The 11291-nt window shown below is 43.6% G+C and overlaps 1 long non-coding RNA gene across 4 annotated transcripts; it reads left to right on the forward strand.

Moving 5' to 3' along the window:
* The first annotated feature begins 672 nt into the window (after nucleotides 1-672).
* Nucleotides 673-11040, forward strand: LOC120403732. Of its 4 annotated transcripts, none has more exons than XR_005597702.1 (4): nucleotides 673-1159; nucleotides 2041-2121; nucleotides 3555-3755; nucleotides 5843-6898. It is a non-coding gene; the product is annotated as an uncharacterized LOC120403732 (long non-coding RNA). The 4 variants fall into 4 exon arrangements; XR_005597703.1 differs by lacking the exon at nucleotides 2041-2121 and adding an exon at nucleotides 10689-11040 and having other exon boundaries at nucleotides 676-1159; nucleotides 5843-6154; XR_005597704.1 differs by lacking the exon at nucleotides 2041-2121 and having other exon boundaries at nucleotides 3542-3755.
* The last annotated feature ends 251 nt before the right edge of the window (nucleotides 11041-11291 follow it).

Raw genomic sequence — 11291 nt, forward strand, 5'->3', positions numbered from 1 at the left:
GTCCCATTTAAACCGATTACAGATTGCATGAGATATCAGTTGTGTGAGTCAGGTTCACAGGAGGAGGGCCTGTGAAGTAGATTAATGGCCATCTCTTTTGTAGCACTGTGATTATTTTTTTTAACACATTAGCAGAGTTAAGCCTCCCCCCCCCCGATTGATTTTATAGATGCTTTTTAGTTAATGTCAGAGGGGTTTTGAGTCTTTTTAACTGCTTTTGAAAAGCAAGCACTCGTTAAAGCAGTTTATTTTTCCATGGGGGAGAATGGTTACATTTGCCAAATACAAGGGTAGCAAATTATTCACCCAGCTCCAGGAGCCACAAAAGAAGGTATAGGGCCTTCTCCTCCTCTCTCGGTGCTGTAAATCAGGAGTGTCTCTAACAACAATGAAGTTTTACCAGTGTAAAATTGGTGTGAGATGAGAATCAGACCATGAGATTTTAAAGTAAAGATCTTCTCCATTAAGCCTGAGGCTCTGGCTGAGTCTGGGAAGTTGGCCACTCTTTTATCAGAACAATGTGATTGTTCTTTGAGGCATGCTGGGCTCAGCCTTGCCCATGACTTAGCAGCTATCCCTCAGTCTCACTGATGAGCTGGCAACATCAGCTGTATGTAGTGGGGCTTAATTAGAAAGTCTGACCCCAGCTGTTACTTAAATAAAGCTGTGCCTTCACTAGAGAGGAGTTAGGGAGAATTCCCCATTAGGAAGGGTCAGTAGTTTAGAGTGGCTAGGGAGCAGCCCTACAGGAGTAGGGTTAACGCCTGGGGGCTTACAGTAGAGAGGAGCCCTGAGCTAGGATCCACAAGGACCAGAAAATGAGATAGAGGTCTATGTGAGGAAAAAGGCTAGTTTAAGTGTATTTGAACTCCAAGTGGGGAAAAGCCTAGTGGAGTTGGTACCCTGCCAAGGAGGAAAGAATTGAAGCTGAGCCCAGGAAGGGCAAAGGACCTTTTGTTTGTGAAGCTGAGCCCAGGAAGTGGACTAAACTGTTGTGAGACTTGCCTAGAGGGCTGAGCCACAGAAGACCTGGGGAAGGAGTCTGGAAAAGACACTAGCTAGGAGTGGTTACTGTGGCTGGGAAAGTGGCCACCAGTGTGGATGCAAGAGGCAAAGTCCCCTCTGGTGCTGTGTTCAGGTACAGGGAGACAACCTAAAGGTAAGGACATACCCCAACAGCGTGTTTAAATTATTAGGGTATTTGGGGGTTTACCATTAGTCCTGGAGGCCTAAGGCAGATGGGTTGAGGGACTCCATTTCCCTGAGGGGTTGGCAGACCGTGTTGGTGCACAGAAAATATGCCAGAGAGGCTAAGGAAGAAAACAGAGCTGTTGTCTGCTAAAAATCCAGGGAAGCTTAAAACATCCAGGGACCCAGGATCTCGCTTGTCTCACAGCAGACTAACCAGTGGCCAAGAAGGGGTGCTCAACTGGGATCTGTGACAACTTGTTTCCAGCAATGGTCCAATTCCTATTGTGGAATTCCTCAACACTTCTGTAAAACACACACACTCCATGCAGACACAGACCTGAGTCCCACACCAGCAGTGCCGAGGGCAGATAAACAAGTTGTGTATTTATCTGTTGTGGGTCACAAGATAGAGCAGTCTGAGTGAATAAAGTAGCTATGCCACTCCCAATACAATTACATTCAGGCACTGTCCATTTGACTGTGTTTTGTTTTGTTTTTGTCTGTTACATAACCTTAACTCTTAACCAAAACTTTTTGTCTGAGGATTCCCTAGGCTTTAAAAGGAGCATCAAAAGTTTAAATGAGGTTGACATCAAGTATACACAGCTTAAAACAGAACATCCTCACCACAATCTTCCTTAAATCCCCCAGATAAGGCTCTCTTACCAGTCTCGGGTTTCCAGCTACCTCTTAGAATTTGTTTCAGAGTAGTAGCCGTGTTAGTTTGTATCAGCAAAAACAACGAGGCATCATTCCTGATGAAGTGGGTTTTAGCCCATGAAAGCTTATGCCCAAATACATTTGTTAGTCTCTAAGGTGCCACAAGGACTCCTTGTTGTTTTTTCTTAGGACTTGTGTTTGTGCTGACAGTCTTCTGGCTTCCGCTGCAGGCTGGAGATTTTTTCACTGGAGGATAAGCATATTCATATTGTAAGCCAGCTGGAGCACTATTGTCATCACCATTGTTGATCTGGAATGTAGGGGGATATTTGTTTTCACTGATCTTCACAAATAAAATGTGCCTATCCCCTGTACTAAATACCTGTAAAATCACGCTCCATGTAAAATACCTCCAGATGCATATCTTCACCTGCAAGCCAAAGCTCACTATCTTTGGGAAGAGAAAAAAAAAAGTGGGGGGGGGGCTAGAAATGTAGGGCTGGAAGGGACCTTGAGGTGGCATCTGGTCCATCTTCCGAATCCTCCCCTGCCCCATGTTGAAGCAGAACCAAGTAAACTTAGACCCTACTCTATCATCCATCTTCCTTCTCCCCAAAATTCCCAGCAAATAAGTACAGTGGGTTTACAGTGTACCTTAAAGGTCAATAGATTCAATCTGCTTTAGAACAAAAGGGGGGAAGGTGAGTTTCAGATGAGGAGATCCCCCTCCCTTTGAAATCGCCCAAGCTGGAGGTACCATATCTCCATTGTCCACAACTGCAGCTGTATCCTACAGAGAAGCAGCCTGTCCAGTGGGCTTTATAGGTCTAAACCAGCACCTTAAACTGCATCTAGAAACCAACAGGGAGCTTGTGCGAACCAGGCTGTGCTGGTGTAATGTGATAAGTAGCACTGCACTGGGGCAACAGCCCAAGGGAAGGTCATCCCTGACTGTGACAGAGTTATAGAACTCTTCAGGTCCCGTTGTGTTCCCACTGAGGTGGATGTGAATTTCGCCATTGACTGCAATAGAGCAGAGACACTGGTTTTAATGAAGATATGAATCCACACATCATATCCGGCTCCCTTATCTTGCTGCTGATTTTGGTTGTATCCGTCATTTTGATCCCCTGGCTTCTGAGCTGTAGGTGGCCTGCCACTTGCCAAACCCCAATCAGCATCTATTCAGAGATGTCTTGAGGTCCTGAGGGTAATAGTGAAAGTCCCATAATTTAGTCACTTAAAACTGGAAGGACAAAGCTTCTGAGAAACTGACAGGGCACAGTCCTGGGGCCAGGACCATGGGTCGAGGGGGGGAAGTGGTGATTTGAATGGACCAAACAGGGTTTTGTCATCTCTAGTTTCTAGAAGTCTGATCCTGCTTTCACTAATGCTGGTGTGAATCAGGTGTAAGTGTACTGCAGTTATTGGTGTAAGCAAGAGCAGGATCAGGCCCTTTGAATGTCTAATGCCTCTCCCAACAATGAGATGTAAATGAGCTTTGTCTCTTCACAGATGGTGTTGAATAGATGAGCACCCCTCATAGAGCTCCTTGATCAGTCTCCAACGAGTTCACCTCTGTACATAGCAGTTCAAAGTCTAGCTCTGTCTGTAACTCTTGTGGCCTCAACTGAATCTCCTCCCTGGTCAGGCTGGCCATTTGCGGTCCGTGCTGAGTGATTATTTGTAGAAATGTCTTCTAGGAATTCCTGAAAACAGCTAAAGTGAAGCAGCTAAACAGTCTGGCAAACAATTCCCATCCACCCCCCCAAGTACCTCTGAAAGGAGCTACCTCCCACAGTGCAGCCTTAAGTCTTGATTCAAATGTCACTGCCCTTCTTGGAGTCTGGAGGGAGATTTCCACAGCTGAGCGTGTGGAGAAACTTCACTTCCTAATGACAAAGGTGGGTGTCTCTCTTCTTTAGACAGGGCATGCTGCTCCCTGACAATATGCTGCCTCTATGCACCAGAGAGCACAGGTATCTTGTCCTTGCTTTGTTCAGCTCCTTGGCTCATGGGACTCAATGCAGATTGTGTTTGCAGACTGGAGGAGCAGTGGCTGCCTAAGGGATGTTTTTGGGATGGTGAATGGAAGGGAGATGTTCATGAGGCAATCCTCTATTAATGTGTGGTCCAGGCTGGGGGATCCCCGTGCTAGAGCATTGGTTTACTGCAGCTTTGCTGATACTTGTATACCATATCAATGGCACTTGAGTTAATGCTAGTTAGTCTCACTGAAACCCAAATTGGACCCTCCAACCCACCCACTCTGGAAGAAGCTCCAGAGTACTTTTTAAAGAGGTTAGGAGGCTTATCCTCAAATTACCTTATAATTAGGGCTGTGGATTAATTGCAGTTAACTGACATGATTGATTAATTTTTTTTAATCTCAGTATAATAATAAATAATTGGAGATATACCCATCTCCTAGAACTGGAAGGGACCTTGAAAGGTCATTGAGTCCAACCCCCTGGCTTTCACTCGCAGGACCAAGTACTGATTTTTTGCTCCAGATCCCTAAGTGGCCCCCTCAAGGATTGAACTCCCAACCCTGGGTTTAGTAGGCCAATGCTCAAACCACTGAGCTATCTGTCCCTCCCTGCCACTCTCCATTGTTAAGCAGAATACCAACTGAAATGTATTTAATATTTTTGGATGTCTTTCTACATTTTCAAATATGCTGATTTCAGTTATAATACAGAATTCAAAGTGTGCAGTGCTTACTTTATATTTTTGATTACAAGTATTTTCACTGAAAAAATGAGCAAAAAAGAAATAGAATTTCTCAATTAACCTCATACAAGTACTGTAGTGCAATCTCTTTATTGTGAAATTGCAGTTATGTAACAAAAAAATCTGTAAGTTGCATTCAGAAACAAAACAACGTAAAACTTTAGAGCCTACAAGTACAAGAAGTAGGACTGAGAGTTTAGCCAATCACTAAGACAAAGAAGTTTTGTTTACATTTACAGGAGATAATGCTGCCCACTTCTTGTTTACAATGTCACCTGAAAGTGAGAACGGGTGTTCATGTGGCACTGTTGTAGCTGGTGTTGCAAGATATTTATGTGCCAGATGCGCTAAAGACTCATATGTCCCTTCATGCTTCAACCACCATTCCAGAAGACCATGCATTCATGCTGATGACAGTCTGCTTGATAACCAACCAAAGTAGTGCCAACCAACCCATGTTCATTTTCATTATCTGAGTTAGATGCCACCAGCAGAAGGTTGATTTTCTTTTTTGGTGGTTTGGGTTCTGTAATTTCTGGACTGGAATTTTGCTCTTTTAAGACTTCTGAAAGCATGCTCCACACCTCATCCCTCTCAGATTTTTTGAAGGCACTTCAGATTCTTAAACCTTGGGCCGAGTGCTGTAGCTATCTTTAGAAATCTCACATTCGTACCTTCTTTGTGTTTTGTCAAATCTGCAATGAAAGTGTTCTTAAAACGAACATGTGCTGGGTCATCATCCAAGACTGTCATAACACGAAATATATGGCAGAATGCGGATAAAACAGAGCAGGGGACATACAGTTCTCCCCCAAGGAGTTCAGTCACAAATTTAATAAATGTTCTCATTTTCAGATGACATTGTAAACAAGAAGCAGGCAGCATTATTTCCTGCAAATGTAAACAAACTTGTTTGTCTGAGCGATTGCCTGAACAAGAATTAGGACTGAGTGGGCTTGTAGGCTCTAAAGTTTTACAGTGTTTTATTTTTGAATGAAGTTTTTTTTTTTTTAAATAATTATACATATACAAGTTCAGCTTTCATGATACAAGTATTGTAGTGCAATCTCTTTATTAGGTGAACTGAAAAACACTTTCTTTTTTACAGGGCCAATATTTGTAATCAAATATAAAGTGAGCACTGTACACTTTGTATTCTGTGTTATAGTTGAAATCTATTTGAAAATGTAGAAAACATCCAAAAATATTTAAATAAATGATATTCTATTGTTTAACAGTGTGATTTAATTTTTTTTAGTTGCTTGACAGCCCTATTGATAACTCTCCACCTCCACTGTCTTCTCTACTTCGTCTGCTGCGAAGGTCATCCAGGAGGAAGAGTTTTTACAGACGCACTGTCCAATTTCATTCGCCTCCCCACTTATGTTGCTGGAACTCCAATTATCTATGTACTAAAAAGAGAATGCATATTGAATGGATGAGAGACTCTCAGAAATGACCCCATGAAGACAGATGACAACTGCATATGTGGTTGTACATGGCTATGTTTACACTCCAATCCACAATCGGCAGCTTGTAGAATATGTGAACCTACATGGCACAGTGAAAAGTAAGCTGTGTCCATATTGTAGTATGTAGCTACACATGTCAGTGAAAGGCTCTGGCAGGGGGAGGTAGCAGGGAAAAGTTCAACCTGCCAGTCTACTTCCCTGCTGCCAGAGTCTTCCCCTGCAGAGAGGAAGGGCTCCAGCAGTGGGGAACTGCTAGAGACTTTTCCCTCTGCCTCCCCCGCCCACCCCACCAGAGCCTTTCCTCGCTGCTGGAGTCTTTTCCTGCAGTGGAGAGAGATTCTAGTAGCTATACAGCTAAAACTAGCAGTGTTGACTGGAAGGCACAGCTTGAGCATATAGAGACCCGTGAAGGGTATGTATATACTCTGGTACATACCCACATCCTTCAGATGTGCTTGTACTGTACTCCCCTAAGACATGCCTCTCTGTCTATACAGGTACTTAAACCTATGCTAGGGGGACTACCTGAGCAGACTGTACATGCTGCCCAAGAAGGCGTGCAGTGTAGACATAGCCTGTGTGGTTAGTAAAAACGTTAGTGATAATTGGGTGTCTGGCTCACTCTGCTTCACTTTTTCACGTTGCTGAGAATGCTGGCAAGAGTGAAAACACCTTAGCTAATGACATACTGTCTCCCAGCATCTTCAGTTTGCTGCTGTCCCCTCTACTATTGCTGCACTTTGATGTGACTCTTAAGAGCAGGGCTGCCCAGAGGATTCAAGGGGTCTGGGGTCTTCAGCGGCGGGTCCCCGGGCGAAAGGACTGCTCGCCGCCGAATTGCTGCATGAGAGTTTTCCGGGGCCCCCAAAGCGAGTGAAGGACCCTGCTCCAGGGCCCCTGAAAAACTCGTGGGGGCCCCTGTGGGGCCCAGGGCCTGGGGCAAATTGCCCCACTTGCCCCCCCCCCCCCCGGACGGCCCTGCTTAAGAGTACACGAGTAAGGGCACAAATGATCAAGCAATAGTTTTGTAGACTAGGGACAGCTGAACACTTGGCTGTTTAACTTTTTTTTTTCCCCTTACTGTAAATGAGCAAGGGAAATAACATTCTGCAGCTGTATGGGACATTATTTTTATCCATTAACTTCCTTTCTCTTATGTTTTTCCTCCCCACACCCAAGCAGAATTCTGCACTGGCATAATTCAAGCTTGACATTTCAAACATAAACTGTTTCTGAGGCTTTGTTTGGTTAGCTCATAATGTCTTCCTAACCAGCAAAATATGCAATTCTTAATATCTCTGGTAAACTAAAAATGGCTGGATGGATTTTATTGCAACTTCCAGACAATTAACTTAACCAGTTTTCTATATTCCCACATATATATTCTGCCTGCCTGAGTAGGTATATGGAAGATATGCTGTAAACAGTGAACTGTGGCATTGCTGGAGGCTTCTGCTTATGCACAATTATCTTGAGTAACATCACTGAGGATGCAAAAATATGGAACAATACAGGATAGTTGAATGCGGGTTTGGTGGAATAATGTATTAGCAAATGCTTCTTGTTGCTATTCTCCTATCCATCTGCACATGGGCAGTAGCTTCTATTAAAAGTAATAGAACTGTATCTTGGAATCTAAGTTGACAGTTTTGTAGCAGTCCAGCCACCTGGAACACAGTTTCTTACAGAAAAACAAGTAAGAGTTGATCACTTGTTCTTACAAGCAGATCAATAATTAATGTATTGGATGAACTGTAGCTAAGTGCTTCAGTGTAATTAGATGGAGTTTAAATTTACAAAGCAATTCCAGTCACTGCTCTGCTGGTTCTGGGTAAAGTTTTGGTGCCAAAGAGCCTCCAGAATGCAAAGTGTGTTTTGTCATTAGAGCAGATTGAATCAAGTGTTCAGTGAATATTGTTCAATGAATATGACTGTTTGCTTGGTCCATACATTATTTGATTAATATTTCACATAGCTGGAGGAGCTCCAGAAGCCATATGAACGGTACCAATTAAATCACTTATTGGAAGTTGTGTTTCACATCAGCTGTCTGAATAAATTGTGAACAACTTTAGTTGTATTATTCAACCAGATCTAGCTGTGAGTGAATTCACAAGCAGAGTGAGTTGTCACATTACTGCATCCCAGTGAGGTCTGAAAGTTTTGCATGTGATCTCCAGCTTCCCTGTCTCTTTTTGTGTTGCTTGTCCTGCATGAACTGGGGTGAGATCCCAGACCCTATCAGCAAATTGACTTTCTAAGAATCTAATCTGCAGTGTAGGAAGTTGGGGGAGAATGGAGTGGTTTTTATCTTCCATGTGAATGAGCAGCAGTTGGACATCAAAGGGTAGGTTCCTAAGTGCCCAGCATGGATGCAGTCTGAGTGGAATAATTCAGGCTGGTTTAAGCTAACTCACTTTCTAGAGGTGAGATCAATGAAGCTGAGGATTTGTCTCTCCAAGGGAAAGCATGCAAACCCTATCAATTTATACATTTAACCTGGTCTGGTCAGAGCAGCAGAATAAGCTTCCTTGCCCAGGTCCCTGCCTTTGTATTAATTCTTATACACTAAAATCTCCTTTGTAGCTTTGAGTGATGGTCTCTGGCATAAAGAAGCAGCCACCCTTGCTGTATGAGTGACTTCGCTTCTCTAGCTCTGTTTTATTGAGGGTGGGGGAGGTTAGTTCTCTATGAATCTCCTGGAGTTCTGAGGTTTCCCCCACCCCACACTTCCATCCTTCCCCTCTAGGCAAGCAGCAGACTACTGATTTTGGTTGACTTAATGTACCCTTTCTACACACACTCACATAATGCATCATTTGAAAGCTTATTATGTCTACTTTAAGATGAGGTTTGATGTGCTGTTACCATAGATACAAAGAAACAATGACACCATCATCACATTAAAATGATCTTTGAAATATTTCCATTCATTTCTGTGAGCTCTGACAACAGTGTGTGGGTTACCACAGTCATCTTTGCCTTGACACGTGTACATAGTGCAGGGAAGGTTCTGACTACAGACTGTTGATTTTTCTTATTGACTCTTTCATGGCAAGTCAGTTCTGGGTGTGTTCTAGGCATTTCAAATCTTGCACACTGCGTAAGAGACTGCCTGGGGAGCATGTGACTTCCCCCCCCCACACACACACACTTCAGTGATACATCTTGTGATGCTGAACTATCTGCAGTCTGTTCCTGAAATACCTCTTCAAGCCATTGAATAGAAGGTATTCTTTCCATCAGCTGCTACAAAATCATGTCTGTGTATTATCTCCTTCATGAATACAATTCCATTTGGAATGAATACACCTCCCTGAAGTCTTTCTACTTCAGTCTTTGCAGCACTAGTAGTTAGCCGCCTCAGCTCAGCATAACTGATACAGAATCCACGAAGATGTAGTATGTCAATTAAATTGCAAAACCCACATTCATGGTGTAGCTATGCAGCAGAGCTTACATACAGTGGTGAGACAGTTCTGGAACTGTTAAATACTATGTACTCCACAATTGAGAGGCACCTTCTTTGACTGTCTTCTGAAGGATGATACTTGCTGCTGGCCAAATTAGATGCTTCTTCATCTGTCAACCAAAGGACAAACTGCACCAAGTGAGACACAAAAGTAGCTGACTTCTACTACAATCACCTGCTTTGGGATAATATTCTGAGGTTTTCATTTTGGCTATTTCAGTCTGATGGGTTGGAGTGGCATTATACCAGACCACTTGTTCATTTGAAAGCTGTTCATCAGGCTTACGTGCCAGAAAAACATCCACAAAACATTTGGATAACTTAAGTTCCTGCTTCAGCTTACTAGCTGCTGGATAGCATCACTAATGTTGTTGTGCTGTATAAGCAATGGTAGACTTGCCTCGTCCATGCTGTGCATGGACTGAAACTGCAGAACTGTAGTGTTTTCTAATCTTGCCTGTAACTTGCTCCTGGAATAGCTTGCAGTTTGTACTTGTGAGGGAAGTAGAACTTTGAATCTTTAGCAGCTTGGACAGAAGGAAGAACCTTTTTGTTGCACATAAGATCATTGTCTCTTCCATCAGCTGATTAAAATACACTGCAACAATAGTCACCAAGTGCTATTGCATTAGATGGCTTGGCTTTGATTTTGTTTTACTCAAGTAAGAAAAAAGGCATGTTGAGTGATAAACTCAGCCCTAGTGCAGTGCTATTATCTCAGCAGGCTCATTGGTGAATAAGCTTGGCCCATTTTAGTCTTAATAAACCTTTTGGGTGGGGTGAGGAAGGGGATCTGTAACAAACCTAGAACAAGTCATCAGCAGGGCTGGAACCCAGGACCTTCAGCACCAAGTAACATAAACCTTGTCACTTGAGTTGAGGGATTAGCTTTGTTAAGTGTTGGTAAATAGCAGACTCCAGCTCTCTGAGCTGGATGCTAGGGTGTGTGTCTCTCTCGATGTACTAAGCCTAGTGCCCCATTCTACTCTGGAGCATGCGTTGAGTCATGTAGCCATGCACACCTTTATTGAGGCATATGGCTTCACTTGCACACTTTCACCTGATGATATCTGTTATTAATGACTCGTATCTCTGAGGTTCTAAGAATGGGTCACCTGGAAACCTGAATCTCTGTCATTGCTTGTTTGCTTTCCTTCTAGTGCTTCTTCCTTAGGATGAAACACTAGGAAGGCTGCAGACTCCCATTTTACAAGGTTACTTCTGCCGTCACAAGACACCTGGGAATGGAAATCTGTCCTCTGGGCTGAACAATGTGGGTGAATAGCCGTGTCACCTGTTCTACTGCCATCATCCTCAGTGTTTGGAAAAATAGACTTCAAAGAAATATTGACAACCCTGCCCCACTCCCCTAAGCAGATGGACCTGAAACCAACCTCCGATCAGGACATCCTGTCTCTGGGAAATGTCAGAGCTGGATCTGGGTTTTGCAGCTCAGCCCCATCGCTATTTTAAAGCTCCAATGTCATGGCTCATCTAGCAACAGTCCCTCTACAAAGCACCACCACTGTCTATGCCAGAGCCTTCCTCCTCTGCATGGTGTTCTGTAGTAACAGGCCTTAACCACTGCAAGAGACATGGCCCTAGGCTATGAGAGAGTGCAAATAGCCTTATCTAGTCTAGCAAAGGCTGTGTCTGGCAGCCCTAGAATTTTTTTTCCTGTCAAGTATCTTACCTGAGGCTCATGCATTTGGCTGCCTGGCTGAGAGGTCACCCCTTTAACAGGGCTGAAGGCAGAGACTAGT

The sequence above is a fragment of the Mauremys reevesii genome, linkage group 4 (genome assembly GCF_016161935.1).
Source record: "Mauremys reevesii isolate NIE-2019 linkage group 4, ASM1616193v1, whole genome shotgun sequence".
In the NCBI taxonomy this organism is placed as follows: domain Eukaryota; kingdom Metazoa; phylum Chordata; order Testudines; family Geoemydidae; genus Mauremys; species Mauremys reevesii.